The sequence below is a fragment of the Sciurus vulgaris genome, assembly GCF_902686455.1.
Source record: "Sciurus vulgaris genome assembly, chromosome: 2".
Lineage (NCBI taxonomy): Eukaryota > Metazoa > Chordata > Mammalia > Rodentia > Sciuridae > Sciurus > Sciurus vulgaris.
Window position 1 is genome coordinate 32,360,989 of NC_136462.1, and position 21,988 is coordinate 32,382,976.

The 21,988-nt window shown below is 38.6% G+C and overlaps 1 protein-coding gene and 2 pseudogenes across 15 annotated transcripts in view; 2 read left to right on the forward strand and 1 right to left on the reverse strand.

Moving 5' to 3' along the window:
• Positions 1-21,988, forward strand: part of LOC306653995 (dnaJ homolog subfamily B member 6-like) — a 420,043-nt pseudogene that overhangs the window by 296,273 nt on the left and 101,782 nt on the right. The gene's annotated exons all lie outside the window — the stretch shown is intronic.
• SIPA1L1 (signal induced proliferation associated 1 like 1) overlaps positions 1-21,988 on the reverse strand; it is a 362,908-nt gene that overhangs the window by 212,783 nt on the left and 128,137 nt on the right. The gene's annotated exons all lie outside the window — the stretch shown is intronic.
• Positions 4,118-16,255, forward strand: LOC306653976 (regulator of microtubule dynamics protein 1-like; annotated as a pseudogene). Its single transcript has one exon. The product of its transcript is annotated as a regulator of microtubule dynamics protein 1-like (transcript).

Consider the following 21,988-nt stretch of genomic DNA (forward strand, 5'->3'; position numbering starts at 1 on the left):
AGCTTCCCTGCGATCCCAAGGCCATATGACGATCATGGTTTATGCTATGACCTCTGCTATCGAGAAAAGCTTATGTTCAGTGTACTTAAAGTAATTTTTCTTAGGAATAATTAACACAAAATTTATAGCTTAAAGAGGACACTTCACTCAAAAGGACAAAATCATAAGCCATTGGGTAAATGCAAATTAAATCCATAAAAAGAAACTGCCGCAAATCTATTAGGATGATTAAAAAAAAAAAAATACTAGCAATATCAAGAGGAGGCAAGTGTGGGAAGCAGCTGGAGCTCTCAAACATCACTGGTGGGAACACAAGGTGACACACCACTCTTAAAAATGCTTTGGCAGTTTTCTATGAAGGACTTACCCTTTGACTCAAAATCATACACCTGAGTAGCTACCGTAGAGAAATGAAAGCTTACAGGGCTGGGGGTATATCTCAGTGGTAGAGCATTTGCCTAGCAAGCCTGAGGCCCTGGGTTTAAGCCCCAACCCAGAGGGATGGAAACAAACAAACCAAAAAACTCATATTTACAGGAAAACCTAAACACAAATGTTTACGACAGTTCTCTTCATAACTGCCCCAAATTGAAAATAAGTGCCCTTCGACAGGTGACTGTATAAACAAAATTGGTACATCCACACAGTGAAATATCCAGCAATAAAAAGGAATGAACTACGGATACACACAAACACTTGGACAAAGCTCAAAGGCGAGCTAAGAGGAAGAAGCCAGTTTCCGAAGATTACATACTGAATGACTTCATTTATGACATCCTAATTCGTTAAGTTAAAGGACATTCTCAAGAGCGAACGCTGTGGGAATGGAGAACTGCTCAGTGGCTCCCAGGAGCTGGGGGTGGGGGAGGTTCCAGAGTGGTAGGGCTCTTCTGAACCCTCACTGTGGTAGACAGAAGTTAAGAGAACCTACATGTGTTAAGATTCCAAGATCTGTACACATGCCTGGTAGTTTAAAACTGTATGACAATTTCACAAGAATTTCTTTTTACTTGAACTATCAGTGTGCATATGATAAAAAACTGAAAATTTGGCAGATTTCAAATATAAAAGGACTACACTGTTACATTCTTCAGTTGACACGAGACTAACACAATAGCCTTCTAAGATAGGAAGACACATTGCAATAAATAAGAGAGCTGGGAGCTGCGGGTGTAGCTCAGTGGTGAGCTTGTACTTAGCCTACGGAAGGTCATGGGTTTTATCCCTAGCACTACAGAAGAGAAAGTGTGTGGGGGGAAGGGAGAGTATGCTATTATTAGACAAAACACAAAACAGACTTTAAGACCAAAAGAATCACTAGAGAAAAAGAAGGACAATTTATAATGCTAAAAGGGGTCAATTCGTCAAGGAGATGTAAAAATCACAGACAGATGTAATCTAACAAAATCCTAAAACAAATGAGACAAAAGTGGACCAAATTGAAAGGAGAAACAATCCATCAATGACTGAAGACCTCAACACCCTACTCTAAATAATTGATAGAACAACCAGACAAGAAGTCATGAAGGGTAGAAACACTATTACCCACACTGACCTACCTGACAGCTACATGGCACTTCATCTGACAACAGCAAAAGAATTTGTATTCTTTTTAAAGTCCAGGATAAACCATTTCCAATGTCACAAGACAAGTTTCAATGAATTTAGAAGGACTGAAATAACATGAAATACATCAAAAGAAAGGTGGAGAAAATCTCCAAATGCTTGGAAATTAAATAATTTCTGAACTGCCCATGTCAAAGAAAAAAATCATAAGCAAAATTAAGAAATATTTTGAACCTAAATAAAACAAAAATACAACATGTCAAAACTTATGGGATGCAGTTGACACAGTGAGTAGAGTGTTTTACAGTTTTAAATGTAAGTCTGTGTTACAATATAAGAAAGATCTCAACTTGTTTCTGCTTTAAGAAACTAAAGACTAAACTAAACCTGCAGCAAGTAGAAGGAAATAAAGTTTAGGGCAAAACAAAATGGAATTAAAAACCGAAAAACAAGAGAGAAAAAAAATCAGTGAAACCAAAATTGATTCTGGGGGCAGGGGATCAATAAAAGTGGCAACCCTTTATTTAGACTGACCAGGAAAAAAAATTATCCCCAAAATTCCCATTTATGAAAATCAGAAATAAAAGAAGGAACATCAACTATTGACCCCAGAAAAAACGTGTAAGATAATATGGGGGTGTGGGATAACAACAACTATACACCACCACCTCAGTCCATGTTCTGTTACTAGTAACACAATATCAAATCCATGTACATTGTAAAGAAAAGGAGGTTCGTTTTAGCTCAAGGGGCTGCATCTGATGATGGCCTTCTTGCTCAGAGTCCTGAGATGAGCCACGGGCATCATGTGGCCGAGACAACGCGATGCCATGTGTCCTGGCCCTCTTCCCTCTTCTATAAAGCCACTGCTAGTATTCAATCATGGGGCTCCACGTTGAGGACCTTATCTAACCCTAGTCACCTCCCAAAAGCCCTGCCTCTAAACAGCATAGTCAGATTGTTTCCACCCTCTTAATACCTCACACTGGAGCTCAACTCCAAGATGGAATCAGAAGAGACAAATCATATTCAAACCACAGCAGCCACCAAATTAGACAAGTTAGATGAAATCAACAAATTCCTAGAAGAAAGTCATAAATAACAAATACTGACCCACGAAGAAACAAAATCTACACCTACAAAAAAGAAATTGCCAATCAGAAGTCTTTCCAGCCAGGCATATTGGTTCACAGAGCAGGGAGCAGTGGTATATACCTTTAATCCTAGTGACTCAGGAGGCTGAGGTAGGAGGATCACAAGTTCAAGATCAGCCTCAGAAACTTAGAGAGACCCTGTCTCAAAATAAAAAGTAAATGGGCTGAGGATGTAGCTCAGTAGTGGTTCAATTCCCAAAACAAAAAACAAAAAAGTCTTTCAGCAAAGAAAATTCCAAACCTAGATGACTTCACTACAGAATTCTATCACATGGTTAAAAAAGAAATAATATTATACTTCACAGACTCTTCCAGATAATAGGAAAATGCTTCCCAACTCATTCTTGGGATTTAATATTATTCCAATAACAAAGTCAGACAAAGACATCACAAGTGAACACACACGCACACATACACACACACACACAGACCAATTCCTCTCTTTCAAAGATACACACTTAAAATTTTTCAATCAAAGTCAGGTACAGTGGCTTAATCCCAGCTACTTAGGAAGCTGGGGCAAGAGGATCACAAGTTCAAGACCTCAGCAATTCAGTGAGACTATCTTAACATAAAAATTAAAAAGGACTGGGGATATAGCTCAGTGGTAGAGCATCACTGGACTCAACCAATCCCCAAACTGGGGGGAAATTCCTCAATTAAAATATCCTCAATTAGTAAACCAAATTCAGTAACATATAAAAAGGATCATACACTACAACTAAATGGGATCTATCCCAGAAATACCAAGTCTGGCTTAACATCTGAAAATGAATTATAATACATCTGAAAATACATTAACTTAATGCAACAAATTAGTACAACAGAAAGGGGGGAAAGTCACTTCATCATATATGCAGAAAAAGACACTTGACAAAATTCAATAACAGTTATGTTTTAAAAAGAAAAAGAAAAGAAAAAAAAAAAAAAAAAACCCCAGTAAATAGGGTGCAAAGGTAACTTCCCCAGCCTGATAAAGGGCATGTCTATGAAACCTACAACACTCTACTGGAGGTTCTAATTAGTACATTATGGCAATAGGCAAAACAGAACAGAAGAAAAAAGGCATCAAACTGGAAAGGAGGATGTAAAAACAGCCCATTTCAAGTCCCAATGTTCTAGATTCTCAGTACCCCCACACACAGTCCATACCACAATCTAGTCAGACAACTTACGTTTAAAACAAGAGCTGGTTGCCTGTTGTGTGGCAAATACTGGCCTGCCGACATTATCAATGATCAGAAGTACAAAGTTCTTCCACAGAATTAACGAGGAAGAATACATCAATTTAAAGGTACATGAAAGAAAATATTGGTTGAATTAAAATATATTAACCTAAGAATATCTAACCACATTTTCCACATACAGGCGCATTTTAATTTCATCCTAATCATTTGAATACGATTATACAGACCTCATACTCAGCCTCACTTCCGATAACACGCACGACCTTCGTTCTACTCCAAGTTTCCAGCTTCGAGTATAGTTTCCAGTGAGAATTACTTACTTTGTGATACTTTTTGGCTTTTTGTTTGCTTTGGTTCTTTGTTCAACACTATGTCCTTGGAGAGACACAATGAAGGACTCCTCAATCAGCCTGGTCAATGAATTTAATTATATCACTCATCCCTAGGAGTATCACTTAAACAGAAAAAAATGTAACATCATATCATTCATGAACATAGCAATAGAACAAGACCTGGCATCTCCCCAAGTGGTTGTTTGATGACTATTTTTGAGGGAGGATTAAAGGAAAGGTATTATAGACATGCTCCTTTGATGGCATCTGAGTTGAAAGTTGGAAAACAGTATAGAAGTAAGAAATGACAGACCCTGCTCTCCAGGAAAACAACACCTACTTCCCTAAAGAGCAAAGGAAGAAATTTATCTCAGGCTTTACAGGTACAACGAAAGCCACTTCCACGCCCATTTATGGAATAAGAAACCATCTTAGTGAAGCTGAGTAAACAGAGGCAGAGGAAAAGCACACAAGTCCTGGTCACAGGGGCTAACACTGCCTGGATTCCTCAAATGCTTCACTCAGAAGAATGGCTTCCACGTTAGACTGCAGAAGAGCTAATGTACAAGCCTAGCCCCGAGACAATGCTTTCAACCAGAGAACAGAGTTCACCGACAGCCAGAGTTATATTAACATGTATATCCAAGAACAAAACTGCCATCCTCCTCAATAGATGTGCACACTGTTAAACAGCTGCCAAGCTCTTTCACAGACTTACCTTAAATAAAAGGAACACAATGAAAATGTGGCCTGCAAACCTCACCTCTTGTTTCTTTTTCTAAAACATCAAGCTGATCTTTTATACTTTCAGAAAAACATAATTATCTTGAAATTTAAACCTGCTGCACTAATAAAATCAACACCATGTCTTTAAATTCTCTCTTGCTTCACTTGCCCCTTGAAACTTAATGCAACCCACACTTGCTCCTCATTGTCAAATCCTTTCTGTAGCCATGCCTTCGGGTTGCTAGCACAAAAAATTAAACTAATAGACCACTTTCTTTTACTTCAGTGCATGCAGTAGCCACTGCTTCCAAAAGTATCCAAAGACCTTGTCACAGAAAAGCATCCATGCCAACACTGGTTGCCTGGGTCCCTTCATCATGAGACAGGGTTAAACACAATCAGACCACAGATGGCAGACATGCTGACAGATGTGGACCAGCGGAAAACAGAGCTTTTCTAAGAACATCAGTTAGTATGTTCAGTTTTGGTTTTTTCCTGTGCTGCGGGCAGAACCCAGGGCCTTGCACATGCTAAGCACACACTCTACCACTGCGCCACAGCGACAGGAACGTTTTCTGAGCTCGCTGTGTCAAGCTCTGCTCAAGGTCATGGCATGTAACAGCGAATAAGGCAAAACCACTGGCCCTCAAAGAGCCTACACTCCTGCTGGGGAAGAATACTAAAATTCAAATGCACTACTATGTGGGGTTGGGGTTGAGGGAGTAGCCAATGCCTTTATGTCCCAGAGGAACATCAGTAAAACATCACAAAATTGATCTCCTGCTTTGTAATATACCCTTGCCCAAAGTCATTCAACAGCTTCTCATTACACTTAGCATCAAATTTTAAATCCCTGAGAGGGTCTAAAAGCCCCTGTATGAAAACCCAGCAAATCTTCCCAACTTTTAAGGCTTGGTCCCCATATGCATCCTGAACCTAATGAGGATATCAGGCGAAAATCTCCAATTTCTGTATAATTTGCTTTCATGTATGATTTTCTGAAAATGTAGCCTGTAAATCCTGACGCACTTCTTGGTTTATTTTTCTACATTAAACATCAGAGGCCCTGAGATTAATTACCAGAACTACCAAAAATCAATTATCAACCATCAGGTTCCTTAATACTATTTGAAAAACATGGATATACTGTTTCCAGAGTACTTATTACATTTATAGGAACATATTTACTTGTGTACATATTGTACTTATTTATTTGATAAACTATAAGTTCCCTAAGTTCCACTAAAACATAAGTTCCATGAAGATAAGTACAGTTTTCAGTTTGGAAAAATGTCATGTCCCCAGAGACTAGGATGATGCCTAACACATAGAAGGGGCTCAAGGGAAAAAGAAAAATGAACAAAGATGATCACCATGAATGGGAACTGCAGCAGTCCAAAATTCAAGAACGGCACCCCGGGATAGCTCAGCTTCCAAGACCCACGTTTAGTTTTGCGTGAGTGTTCTGTTGTAGTAAAGGCTTCACAGCACAAAGCCAAAGTTAAGTGACTGCTGAAAATCAACTAGTACTCGACACTCCCTTTCCAATGAGTTAAAAACATATCAGTATGGTTAAGGGCCAGGCCGGGGAAGTGCAGGCAATGATGCTGGCCTCGTGAGCATGGCGCTTCTCCTTTTGGGACGTGGGGCTGCTCCAAGTACTCAGGTCCTGACCAGAACTTGGGGCAACAGTGAGCAGCGTGGCCTGTGGTGCTTCCGCAGCTCTCAAGAGTCAATAAACCACCATATATTGATTTTAGGGGGATTAAGGCAGGATCAGTGGGGACATTTTAAAGGTTGCCTACCACAACTAGATTCTAAAAACCTTATAAGCCATGGTGATAGTTAACCCAGGAACTCTCAAAAGAGGCCTTTTGTTCTCAACCTTGTTTTATTTGGGTTTTGAAACTTATCAAGTCATTTCTCAGGCTGCTGTGATTCATGCCACAGCCAAAGTTGAAGAAATCTTTGAACAAGCAGACTACCTGTATGAAAGTGGAGGCAGAGGAAACTTTACCAGCTGCTAACCCAATACAACACAAGTGAAGATGCAGGGCTCCTCTGGCGACTGGCACCAGCGCCAGGTGATATAGCTCAGTAGGACTTAAGAGGAGAAAAAACTTCTTGTGTATGAAACCCAAGAGTATATAGTCTGCATTAGTAATGTTAGAGATTACGAAGCCATCAAGGTTAAAACATCAAAGAGCATTATGAGAAAGCAACTGAACTGAATCCTAAAGATGCTACCTCAATTTACCTGATGGGTAAATTGGTGCTACACATTTGCTGAAATGTGTTGGTATCAAAGAAGAATTGCTAAAATGCTGTTTGCAACTCCTAGTTCTACCTATGAGGAGGCCTTGGGCTACTTTCACAGGGAGAACAGATGGATTCAAAACTGGACAGCAAAAACTTGTTTCTTTTAGGAAAGACATACTTGAAGTTAAACAACAAAAAGTTTGCTGCTTTCTGATTAATGAAAGTCAAGGCCTATTCAGCACACACTGAAGAAGATAAACAGATATAGACAGAAAGCTGCTTAGTTGCTTACAGGTTTGTGAAAAGAATTTAGACCTTTTCAGAGAAGAAAATGCATGATATACCCAATAAAGTTTGCCTTTTCATTTAATTATACAGATAATATATTAATCATAGTTTTTATTGCTTTTTCTCCGTTCTTTTAATGTCTTGACCATTTTAACAGAACAAATACACAAAATTCTAGGTTTCTTCACAAACAATAAGGTAAAAGACATAACTGCCATATTATCATAAGAGTGGCAGCAATAAATTTCCATGGCTCAGAAAGATTATTTTGAATCTTGGGACACCAACAATGCAAAACAATATGGGATTTCCAAATACTAGTCACGTGGACGTCAGGATGAGAGGATATCAAGAAAAGAAAGTTTCATGGAAGACGTAGCATATGGGGTAATGGATTTTCTAGTTGAATTTGATTCAATGCTGAGATCTTTTAGAGAAGGGTTAATGAAAGTGAAGTGGTAAGGATGTTCTTGGTATAGTTAAGGGGTGTATCTTGGAGACCACCTGAAGAACAAAAGAACTTACATCAGGAGAGGACTGAAAATGGAGTGGCTTCCTTTTTCAAATGTGTGGCCTTATAAGTGCACTGAATCTGTCACTAAACAAAGTTCAAATTTTAATCCCTAATGGTTTGAAAAGAACTTAGAATTTAAGAGTGAAATGGAAATTAAGATGTTTTAAATAGGCAATACAGGCTACTTAAATGAGACTGGAGTGTCACCAATGCAAAAATCTTAATTTTTATAAAATGGAGCTTCTTCAAAGTCATGTCTATAAATCTGACACTGTCTGTACATGAATTTCCCCCCCCAAAATTTGAGAATTATAATGTAGTACACTGTGCACATTTGCTGTTTGTTTTATCGTATGTTTTCAAACATAAAACGTAGTGAAACCATTCTGTATGCCTATCTGACATTAAACAACTGTTAATCATATATGTGTATGTGTGTGTGTATCAATATGTGTATGGACTGATTCGCTACTTAAGCACTCAGTCACCAACAGAACATTATAAAAACTTTAAATATTATGAATTTTAATGATACTCATTTAAATAAGCAAATTTCTCATTATTAGAAATAGTCACCTTCATTCCTACTGAACTATTAATTGAAAATGTTCTATACAATATATGTACATTATTAGGTAGCTAATACTTAAAACCATCTTTTAAAGGAATTTTTTTCAGTGCTGAGGATTGAACCCAGGTCCTCATGTATGCAAGGCAAGTACTCCACTACTGAGCCACATTCCCAATTCTTTTGTTTATTTGGAGACAGCCTCACTAAGTTGCTCAGGCTGTTCTCAAATGTGTGGTCCTCCTGCCTCAGCCTCAGGAGCAGATGGGATTACAGGAAGGTGCCACTGCACCTTGTGAAAATTCTTATAGATTTAGCCATCATGTTATGATGAAAAATGACTATTACAGGTATTTTGTATTGTTTAAATAAGCATACAAAAAGTAAGAAGAAAATTGTAAATGCCTCCACAAATGTTTCAAACAATGTCACTATATGACATTTCTACACTAGTTAGCACAGTGTGAAAATCTTGGAGATGTCCCAACAATTACTTGTATAATACAAAAATATTCACAGTAGCCTACTTTAGGAAGCACATCAATTACTATAATAATGTGGACAATATATCCTTTCATAAACAAAATGCACATAAGAATCTCATATTTTCACTTTTGAAAAGATACTTGTTTTGATATTTTAAAAAATTACAGACACAGTGGGGTCACAAAATAACATATAATTTGTGTTGCTGAAAATACCAAAAAGACATAATGTTAAACACTAACATTAGACGGTATTAGTCTCAAAGAAACTATTACATACAGGTGTTAGTGAAGATGATAATCATTAAGATTGCCAAGAAAAATAGTGTCCAGAAATAAATATAGGTTTTCCCACATACAAATGAATGCTTATTTTACATTTTAAATCATGAAGAAAAAAACACTGCCTTTCAGGTTTTTGTGTTTTAATGAAGTCAAAGTAACTCAAGTATTTAAGTTTTGTTTCAATTTTACCCAAAATTTTGGCAATGGTTCGAATATATCAATACAAGCTGGCCATATGTTTGTTTTTCTGATTAAAAAGTTAGCAATAAACTTCTCCCCTGCCCCAACCTTGCCCTATCAACTTTCCTGTTGGACACATTCTACACAAACCTGAAATGGGGATTGAAAGAAATCACTCTGTATTTTGATAACTGATTATGTACTTACATAAATGAACAGTGGTAAGTTACATGATTTTATAAGATGAGTTCCAGACCTACGTGAGAGCTGCCATTTAATCTCATTTTCTCATCTTTGGGGTTAACATTTACAGTGTGCCCTGAGGAAAATTCCTGTCTCACCTAAGTAAACGAATAATCTATCAATGCAATGGCCTTATCATCTTAAAATTATCCTGTCAAGATTTCCTTCTCATGTTCTCTAACCTTTCAGTCAAATTGGAAAACCTCCAATAAAACTAATACACAGAAATTAGATTCTAGTCTATAATGAATAATTTCTCATCCCATAACAAACTTAATGGGAATAACAAGTACAGAGCGAAGAAATGAATGGATAGCCCAAAGTCTGGGTCCCAGGTTACAAGAACACTGGCTTCATCTAGCCTCAAGTGTACACTGCCTTTCAGAGTCTAAAATAGCTATAAGAATTATTAGTGCCTATCAGACCCCCATATCACAAATGTACCAGAGGTCAGTTTTCTAAAGGCAAGTCTATTTTTAAATGAATTTAAGTTGGTTTCTAAATTTGATCTGCATTTAAATTATCATCTGTGAGGAATGTCTGGCTGGACTCATGAGCAGTTTTAAGCTGCTTGAGGAAGGTCCAAACAAAGTTCATTTTATGTGCAACAGACAAAGCCTGCTCTTAGCAACAGGCGTCTTCCACAAGGCAAGGCACAGCAGCTGGGAAGAGAGTGCCATCCTGCAGCAAAGGGGCCCTGGAATTTACTTCTTCACATAAGTGATAAAAGCAGACAATTCTTCACTTTAAGATGGCTTAGGAAAACCAATTTCCGACTGCTCAGGACAATAGAATGAAGTAGTAGATCATATTTTCAATGGTGAGCACAGCACACGGACACCACCCCAAAGAAGATGCCATTAGAAACCTGTATAAGCTTCCTCACAGTACACTGCTCTTCAGAAAGTACAAGTTCACAGGGTTACATTTACCAAAATAACCTCATTGACAATGAAGAAAGAGCTTTCTTTTGAACTTTGTATTCAGAAACAAGAAGATTAAAAAAAAAAAAAAAACCACAAAATTCCTATTGTAACATCTATTAAACAACTGTGGAGTGGACTGGTGATAATTTTAGAAATTTTTACCATGCTCAATTTGGAGGAAGCCTCAAATCACCGAGAATGCTTAAGAATTTCTTTAAAAATTGTCCTTCAAAGGTACTGCAGTGGCATAGAGCTGGCACTGTACTGCTACCAGTAAGGAATAAAGAGCGGGCTAGGGATATAGCTCAGTTGGTAGAGTGCTTGCCTCACAAGCAAAAGGCCCTGGGTTCAATCCCCAGCACTGCAAAAAAAAAAAAAAAAAAAAAAAAGGGGGGGGGGAATAAGGAGCATACTGCACTACTTCAGCAATGATGTCCTAGTGATTTTAATATCCACTATCCTAGTCCACCACCAGGACAGAGGTAAAAAGCTAAAACAAATCACCTTGGATAAACATCTACAAACAGAAAAGCATAAATTACATACTTCCATAAGCCAAGATAACTGTAATTTAGTTAAACCCATTTAAGTAAACTATTAATAATCAGTAATGAAGGCAAAAATCACAGGTGTGTCCACATGTTTATGCCACCAACTAAGCCTATTCCCTCTCATCGGCTTTTGATTCTGGCCAATCTACCCATCTAAAGATAAACTAACACTGTGCAGCAGAGTGGGCAGCAAATCCAAATATTTCACTTTCTAGATATCTGAAATGGTAATACCATTTTAAAAAAATAAATCTGATTTTAAGAGTCAAAAAGATCATGAAAAGTGAAAGCACAGCAGTGCACCAAAGCCTTGATTCCATCCTGCCTCACTTACTCACCCACTCAACACACTGAGCGATCCACGTGCTACCCAATATCCACACCCCTCTAGCACCCACGGAAAAAAATCCCAGTTCATCTGAGGAAGCAAAGCACCTAACTGAAAAACTACCTCGCACAGATTCCCTGCCACTACATGAACCACATGACTACGATCTGGCCAATAAGAAACAAGGAGATGTGTTGAGAAAGCAGCAGAAAGGCTGCTTAAAGGGAACTGACTGTTGAGAATTTCATCTCTTTTCTGCTTTCTTGCAGTTGTTGGAAACAGTTATGCCCCAGTAGCCATCCTACACTATACAACCAGCTTAGGGCTATATGCCTGAAACTCAAGAAGCAGATATAAACAATATTTCTTTAATGTTGTCAGATCTAAGGAATTAGTGGTCAAAGATCCTGGCACTGTGGGGGCCCATTACCTCTGATGTTGTTTTTACCTAGATGTTACCAGCAATAGTCTGGTATCTCAAATGCATAAATACAAACAAGTTTATAAAAACTCTGAAGAACAGAGCTAAAGGAATAAGTAGCATACTACACTACAAGGAGAGCTGAATCTTCCAAGGGAAGCAACAAAGTTTAAAAATCAAACACCCCTTCTCTGTTCAAACCCTCAATCCATGGCTTCAGCACTGTCACACTGAGGACCAGGAATGTATGTGTATTTGCCTCCCCACCACCCTGGAAAAACTTAAAGGCAAAGAGTGCTCTTGTTTACTTTTGCAGCTCTAGAAACAAGCACAAAGCAGATACTCAAGTGTTAAATGAACAACTTGAAGTAAATGAAGCTCCTAAATTAAGATTCTTCCAATGACAGATAATTCCACAGCCTAGAAGTCTGCCATGGTACCTGCATGTAGTCCAGCTCACTCAGTGTAACAAAGCATGTTGAACTGTCCTCCCCTGCTGAGCTGAGGCACCTCACTCTACCTCCAGGGCCTGTAGACCTTGCTGCCTTATCAAGGATTAGGTGAGGTGGAAGCAGATTCTGGAAAGCTCTAGTCTTCTTTTCTCCTCTTTCTGCTCACCCCTGCAGAGATGCCAATAAGAAAGAGCTCTGCTAAGTTGAGAAAAACAATTACAATTCGATGTGAAAATGGCATACAAAAAGCATGCTTCCTTTGCCAGGGGGGCACGGCTGCAGTGCCCTGCATGGGCCACCTCATTTACTCCATGCCATTGCTACTGAGCTTCCTTTCTGACATGCAGTGAGCAGAGGCAGAGAACACTCAGCAAGAGGACATATCCTGCCACTCAGCAAGGCAGGAGGTGATGGGGCAGGGAGAGGAGAAAGGCTGAGTAGAGGAAGTGGAACCTGAATGAGCAAGGCATTCTTCCAGGGTGGAGGAGATAGGCAGAACCCATCAGGCCCTAGCGCTGGATCAGAGAGGCACATCTGATCAGGTGAATGGTGCAGCATTCAAGAATCCTGCCTGAAGGACAGGCTGTGTTAGAAGGATCGACCTGGTGGTTTCTCATAAATGTTCCCACAAGCTGCACCTCTGGGAGATGCATGAAAGAATTCCTTAATCTGGAGTACATAGGATCTATTAAATTCTATTTTAAACCTAGATTATTAATACTTATAGACCAAAAAGATCATTTATTGGAGAGTAATAAAAGTACATTAAGAATTTTACAAAAACATAGAAATGAACTTGGCCAAAAATTTGCCCAAAGTTGAACTATTTCTTTAAAATATCCCTAAATAACACACTTCCCTCTAAATTTTGGAAAGATGGTTAGGCAGATTCATGACTTACAAAATAAATTTTGTATGTGATGGCAGAGAGTCAACTTTAAAATTTGATTTCCACTCTTCTTTAGTAACAGAAATAATATTTTATTTAGGCTGGCAATGTGCCCACTGAAACACCACACTTGAGCCTCCCTTGAAAACAGCACTGGCCAAGGAGTTTCTAGTAGAAGTCAATGGGTGGAAAGTCCACAAAGACCCTTTCACCCCTTTTCCTTCCCCTCCCATTGCAGACATCTCGTCTGGAGCTCCAACAGCGTCCTGTGGTTCGGAGGACATAAGCCTCACACCAGGGCTGTGAACATCAGAGGGTGCCTGAGTCCCTTCCTGAGGATTCTAGAGCCGCCCCCCAATAGGCAGTTAATGTGAGAAAATCAAGCCCTGAGTAATCAGATACCTGTTCCTGCTAGGCAAACACAAACTTCACTATAGCTGCTAGAGCATATTAAAGTACAAAGGGTAAGATCTGGCAAATAGCAGTGTCAAATGCATTAATAATATTAAAATCATATTTCATGATTCACTATCTTTTCCTAAGGGACACAGCATTTTATGATTATTAAACATTCTTTGCAATCAATATAAATGCTCTCCAATGTTTTCTGTGGGTACAACAGACACCTAGTTCTTGAAACATCTACTCTGGATGCTGAACTAAGGAGAGTAGAGGCTTGGCAGAAAGATCCCTGGGAAGTGGGAATATGGGCAGCCTGTAGGAGGTACTGGAAAACTAAGTATCAACAACACAGTAAACACAGGCTCTTTACAGAAAGTGTCATGTCGTACAAGCCAGGTGAACTGTAGGAAACAACAGTCAATTTGGGGGATCTACAGTCTAAACTAGTCTATGATGCCACTGCCTACTATCATAGAATCACACAAATTTAAATATAATTGCATTCTTAGTATATCTGATACCCTGTCATTTTATTTTTAAAAGGAACAGTTGCTTTACAGCAACTCAACTGATACAGGTTTTTATAGAAATGTTATTGTATTCTTTCCTCTACCTCTTTCTTTTTGTTTTCCAGGGGTGGGGGTTACCAGGGGTTGAACTTGGGGGCACTAGACCACTGAGTCATGTCCCCAGCCCTATTTTTTTGTATTTGATTTAGAGACAGGGTTTCACTGAGTTGCTTAATGCCTCCCTCACTTTTGCTGAAGCTGGATTTGAACTCGAGATCCTCCTCCCTCAGCCTCCCAAGCCACTGGGATGACAAGCATGTGACATAGCAACCAGCCTTCCTCTACCACTTAACCACAAAACAGTCAAAGGACCCTAGATAATGAATTATGTCTAACATGAACATAATAATTCCCCAGATGTGGGATGCTTGAGGGAGGAGACCCCCAAATTTGGGCAGGATCAGTCACTGCAGGAAAGCAAAGTCAGGATCACCTTCTCTGCTTTAATTTAACTCATTGTACAGGTTTTGTTTAAAACTAGAAATAAAATCCAAATGTAGGTGCTCAAAAAAAAAAAAAAATTCTACTTCTATTTTTTATCTCTGTTCACTTTTTTAAAAGTAATTATTTCTTTCTATTTCAAATATCGCTGGCCAAACTAAAGACAAGCCTATCATTAAGTCACTACCACCTAACAATCATGGAATTCCTGATGTATGGTAAACATTACATGAATATCAGATTTCTTTATAGAAAGTGGTAAACTGAAATGTATATAGTGCCCAAATTCAAACCTGGATTTCCATCCTGGTTATAACAACTACCAACTGCAGGTGAAACTTTGGGCAGACTGATTTGCTGCTCTTTGGCCTCAGTTCCTAAAAGTATAAATGAGAATAATGCTATCATTTCCCTTCTAGCATTGTTGAAAAAATTAGTGCCAATGTACACAAAAACCCCAGCGGAATGTTTGACACAGAATAGGCATTTTGTAGCTATGAATACGATGATAATTACCAAAAAGTTTTAAAATATTTAAGTAACTAGAATACTTATTTGAGTGTCAAAGAGAAAGTAAAAGAGAAAGTTAAAAGCATCACAAGAAGAGACAGGGTGGGGGTTGAGTAAACTCTAAGAGTCCTCTCAGCTCATGCCCGAAACACCTGGTCATTTCATGACCCATTCAACTTTTCCTTAAGACACAACAGAGACAGTATCTACTATGTGTCAGTTTCTAAGGCTTGATGCACACAGGAAATGGAGACATGGTCTTCTACTCTCAAGGAACTCACAGGTCCCTGAGTAGACAAATTCAGCACAGTACTAGGCAAAAGATAGGTAAGCACCACACAGAGTGCTGTGGAATGCAGAGGTGGGGCATGCAGGCCAATCTATGTGCCAGGAGGAAGGAACCCCTGGAGTATGATCTTAAAGAACAAGGTAGTACGGCAGGCAGTGAAAGGGAACATTACAAGTACCCCAAGATGAGAGCGCAGAGTAATTGAAATACCAAGTTCAAAGCAGGGAGCAGCAAATGATATGAATGCCCAGAATGGCCAGCTTCCCATCACAGGGGTTAAAGGCCACAAGGATAATCCTGGACTTTCTCCCACAGGCTGTGAGAAGCCCTGAAGAATTTTAAGCAGGAGGGTGACATGGTTAGACATCCTTTTGTATAAAAACCCTGTTGGTGATGTGGTAAATGAACTGGGTATTAAGGTAGAATGGAATGGTAAACCAGTAGCCCAGGAAAGCAAGAATAAGGCTATGGAAATGGAATTCACATTTTAAACTCACTTTACCTACTGCAAGATTTTCTGAGGAATTACAATTAAGCTAGGTCTTCTTGAGTACTATGTAGGTTTCATAGGTTTCATACATATGCATAATAATCAATGGCTTCAGAAGCTGCCATTGGTCTGATTTTAAATTCTCACAGTACATGATTCAATGTTACACACAACATTGTGAATTAAAGGTGAATTAGGAGACACTTCACTCTAAAATACCACACAGCACATTTCCTACTACCAATTTCATATCCAAATGCTTCCACTTATAATCAAGTGGTATTCAGATGAAGAAAAACAGAACCCTAAATATTTACCATTTGTCTGTGTGATAAGCATAAACTACCATCTAAAACAAGTATTTAGATTTAGGTAAAGAATAAAATTCTTAAAAGCCCTCAAATTACAACCACTTTTAAGACTTTTCCTCCCAAAGACTTCCGTATGTCCTTGACCTACAATTGTAAAATCACTTAGCAAAAAGACAGTGAAACAGTTCTGTGGGATCATAAAAGGATCTTATCTGTGCTTGGCTGACAGCTGAAACTGTTCTCAAAGGAAGGATACCACACAAGTTGTCTGGATGACTCTGACTTGGCTGCTGCCTGCATATTCACCAAGAAAAATGTGTATAAACATCAACATTCAGGCACAAATATCCATCTGCACAGGATGTTAGTACTGTTCTAAATTCCTGAAGGGTCCTATTCTCTTTTAGAAGTATAAAATCTCCCAAATGCTTTAACTGGGTGAGAGGAAGAAAAGATGGAGAGAAGCCATCTCTTTTGAACCCAATCAAGAAATCCTCTCTCCGTAAGATCATTTGGGGGAGTTTTAGAGGGTAAATAAACCTCTAAATGAACCATAAATCACTGCTATGAAAAAACATGGCACATTTTCTCTTCTTGAACCCAGTCTATTTAAGTCTTCCTTTGGATTCAGTCCTCTGTTACTGGGTTGAGGCTCATTTTGACCACAATGCTATTGAGTAAGATGCTCTTGGGGAAAGCGTGACAACAAAAGGCAGTTAGTGCTGTCAGGTTGATGTGGGGACACTGGCAAAAGAAATGGTCTGATGCTGTAACAACTCCTAAACTCACACCAGTCCCATTCTTCATTCTTTCTTTGGTTTAAAGTGGGTAATCACTTGACCCAGATTCAAATTTTGAAGCTTCTACATAACCTGGTCAAAATATCCTTCAATTTGATGAAAAAATGCAGTTAACTTAGGATTTAACTGGTCTTCCCAAGCCCTTCTCTCCCAAAGTTTTACCCCATTCAACTGTTTAGCTTTTGTTTGTCGTGGCAGTGCTGGGGGTCAAATCCAGGGCCTCGCGACCCAAGCTTTCTACCATGGAGCCACATCCCCAGCCCTCAGCTGGGGGATTTTATGACCAAACAGGTAAGAGCGAGTTCCTAGAGCCAGACCACGTGAATTCTAACCCAAGCACTTATGGCCTTTGTGCCTTTCACTCTCCTGTCCAGCAGGCCGGCTCACAGTTCTTCCTAGGGCATCATGAGGCAACCTATGAAAGCCTTCAGCATAGGAGGTGGGCAATGCTCCCTAAATGGTCCCCACTGTCATTAGTTGAATTAAGAAAAGCACAGCCAACACCAGAAACACTAATGACCACTGAGACAGATCTATACAGGGTACCACAGGATTTTTCCGTCTTCTGTCTTTATACTTTACTATCATTTTCTGTCATTTAAATGCCAAGTAAGTTGTTCTTAATTACCTTATGCTTCCTAATTTTCTATTCCTATATCCTTCTGTGACTCCATTAACACGACCTCCTGGGGTGAGGTGAATTTCAAGGGATTTATGATCACCTACAATTGGTTCCCCCTCACTAAATTTTTAATGGTTTTCTACTGATAAACAGTAACCTAAAATAAATTAATTTCTAGACCATGTTGTTGTTTCCATTAGGAATCCACTGAACTATATTTATTTTTCACCAGCTGTCTGGATAATTATATTTAGTTCACTTACAAAGTCAGTAGAAAATGAACATGTTCATCATTAGCCTCTCTTTTTTAGATTTCCCTATATTCTCTAATTCCCCTTAAAGCTTATGCGAGGTGTTCAAAGTGAACACAAATCAACTCACATCTCAGAAGTAACTCAATAATTAGATACCAAGGGCTTAAAACGAGACAATTCTTAATGTAACAAGGAACAAGAACCACACGTAAATTACAAACAATGAATGACTAAAGGCATTCCACATCTAAAATCAAATACTACTAAATGCAAATATCCATATGGTAGTAAATGCTAACCTTAAATTGTCCTTTTTTGGGGGACAGGGAAGAAAAGAGTTTATTGTAATTTTAACACAGGAATTCTACAAAACTAAAAGGTTTCCTCTTTTGTGCATATATTTTATACAATGCATATCAATTCAGCCAAGGCAATATCTGTCCACAACTGTCCACAGGATATCTATTATTTAAGGATTTCTGCAACTTGCCCCAAACACTACTCTGAATTTTATATTTAAAATACTAGAGTACTGGTCCCAGGATAGGGCAAAGGAAGAACAGACCACACAGTGTCCCCCCAGAATGCTGCCTTAACACCCTGACGGAGCTCATGAAACAGCTGCGGGAGGGGTTCTGCGAGGTAAGGGCAACAGGCTGATTATAGGAGACAAACTCCAAGCGCCACCGCACAGGCAGAGCGTTTTCCCACTGCCTCCTGTACAGTCTTGCAGCCTAGATCTAAGGAAGCCAACACCCCGAGTGAGGTCAGAGGGAGCAAATCCTTTGTGTTCTAGCTGGAAGAGCTGGAAAGAGGATGCCCAAACCAGGACAGAGCAGTTCCCTGTTTTTTTGTTTTTTGTTTTTTGTTTTCTCCATTCTCTTATTTCTCAAACAAAGGCAATTACAAATTGGTGGAAAGCAGCAAGAACCACATCATGGAGAAATTTCAAAGGAAAGGAACCTTCCTCTTTGATCAGGGAGGCATTGTGAGTCCAAAACAGGGGCAAACATTATTGATTTTCTCTTCTGTCTTCCTACCTCTTGGCCCAGAATAGCAGTAAAGGAAATGCACTGCCCCATTTTAAAGCCCCATCTTTGTGTCTAGAGAACTGACAAGGAGCCCCGGAGAAACAGGAAGTACTGAACAAATCAACCCACGAAAATGTAATGAATTGATTTGGGGTAAAATTGCAAAGGCAATACAATGGAGAAAAATCGTCTTAATAAATGGTGACAGAACACATGCAAAAAGGAAACTTGACCTAAACCTTAGGACTTATGCAACTATAAATTCAAAATAAATTAAATATATCTAAATGTAAAGTAAGAAACTTTTTAAAAAAGAAAATCTTTATAACCTGGAATAAGTCAGAGTTCTTGGACATTACATCCAAAGTGTAAGCTAGTTAGAAAGAAAAAAAAAAAAAAAAAAAGTTATATCATGCTTCTTCAAAATGAAAAATTATTGCTCTGAGAAAGACACTATAAGAAAAATAAGATGTAGACAGGAAGAGTATTGGCAAATGACATAAGCCAGCAAGCATTTGTATCCAGGATATGGTTTATAAAAAAAAAAAAAAAAAAAAAAAAACTCTGAAAATTCAACCAAAAACCAAAATAACCCAATCCAAAAGCAGCAAAAATCCTGAACTGACTCTGTGTCCTAAAGGATACACAAACCGTAAGCCCTGAAAAACTGTTCAACATCATAAGCCATTAGAGAAATGCAGATGAAAACTATAATAAGATGCCATTACACAGTTACTAGGTTGTCTGAAAGAACACTGACTCCTTGGCAGAGTCGACACAGATGCCCAGCACCTCAAAGTCTCACACACTTTGCTGATGTGAAAGTAAATGGCACAAATTTTCTGAAAATGGTCTGAAAGTTCCTTAAAAAAAATTAAATGTAGCTGGGCACAGTGCCACATGCCTATAGTCCCAGCTCCTGGGAGAGGCTGAGGCAGGAGGATTCTCTGACCTCAGGGATTTGAGGTCAGCCTGGCAAGACCCCATCTTTAAAAAAAAAAAAAAAAAAAAAAGGTTAAATGTGTATCTACCATATAATCCAGGATTCCACTCATAGGTAATTATGCAAGAAAAAGGAAAGCATACATCCATATAAAGACTTGTAAACAAGTCTTTCACGCTAAGTTTATTTCTGATGCTCAAACACTAGGGCAACCCACATATCCTTAAGTGGGACGATGAATGAATACACTGTAATATATACATATAATGGAATCCTACTCAGCAATTAAGAGGAACCAACTAACTCAGCAACTTAGATGAATCTGAAAGGCATTATAATGAGTCAAAGAAATCAGCTTCTGAAGATGATCTACTCCGGGTTTTCACAGAAATGACACCCTTCCAGAGAGAAAACTACAGGGATGGAGAACAGACGGATGGTAGCTGAGAGGTAGAGAGGGAGAGGTGTACCACCAGGCAACTTCTGAAGGTGGAACAGTCCTGGGGGTAGTTACAAATCCATACATGTAACTCACTGAACTGTACACCAGAAAAGCAAATTTTACTTTGTGTTAATGTTTTAAACTAACAACTTATAATATCTCAAATTTACAATAACTTTTACATAACTAATTTACATAAACATTGTACTGAATATTACTGCAGAAATGGCTTTTAAAGATAATACAGTATTAAGTATTGTTTAAAACAAGTTAATTTGTAAAATATTTTTAAAGATACCACAGAATCATTTCTTTACAAAGTTATCCACAAAGATGACTGTTTAATAGCAAGAATGCCAACACTCAAGAGCACTCAACAGTTCAGGTTAGAGATGCTGATGTTGCCCAGCAGGTGAGGCACCAGGGAAACAGATGCATGAGCTCAGAGTCATCCAAAGTCGACCCACTATAAGCCCCATCCCATCCCTACAGGCTGTCCGTGCCTCCTCCAGATCCTCGACAGGAAGTCCACTGCACACATTTGAGAGTGTGTATACAAAAGGAAAGTTGAGGTAGAAGAACAATCCCAAGACTATTTCTAAAATAAGAAAATTCTATTTCATTCAACTCTCTGGGAAAACAGAATGGAGTTTCCTCAAAAAACTAGAAATGGAACCACCATATGACTCAGCTATCCCATATATCGATATATATCCGAAAGATCTAAAATCAGCATAAAGGGACACAGTCACATAAATGTTTATAATAACACAATTCACAAAAACCATGCTGTGGAACCAGTCTAGGTGCCTGGCCTGTCAACAGACGAATGGATAAAGAGAGTGTGGTACGTACACACAATGGAGTGTTTCTCAGCCATGAAGAATGAAAGTACGGCATAAGCTAGGAAATTAATGGAACTGGAGAGTATCACACTAAGTGAAATAAGCCAGTCCCAAAAAGTCACAGATCATATGCAGAAGCTAAAGCAAAAAAAGGGGGAAATGGGGCAGGCACTCAGGGTCCATGAAAATAGCTGAGAGATCAGTGGAGAAGAGGAAAGGGCTTGAAGGAGAGTGAGGAGGGACAGGAAAGGGAGGAACAGTGGAATGAGTCTCACCAAACTTTCCTACATACCTATTTGAATATACCACAGTGAATTTCACCTTGATGTACACCCATAATACACTAACTTTTTTAAAAGCTGTAAGTAAATAAAAGAAAGATCCAAAAAAAGTGAATAAGAGGAGGGAGGAAGAGAGGGAAAGGGGAAGCCCTGGGGACTAAATTGAACTAAATTTTATTCCATGCTTATGTAATTATGTCAAAATGAACCACAATAGTGTGTATAACTAAAATGAACTAATAAAAAATAAAATAATTCTATTTTGTTCCACTCTCATGATTATTATAAAGATTAATCATCATCATAAATGATCAATAGTGATTTAAGATTAAAAGTAATTTATTTTCATATTTATAAATGTTAATATGAACCATATAAGCACTCTTATGTAGATGAAAAGTAAT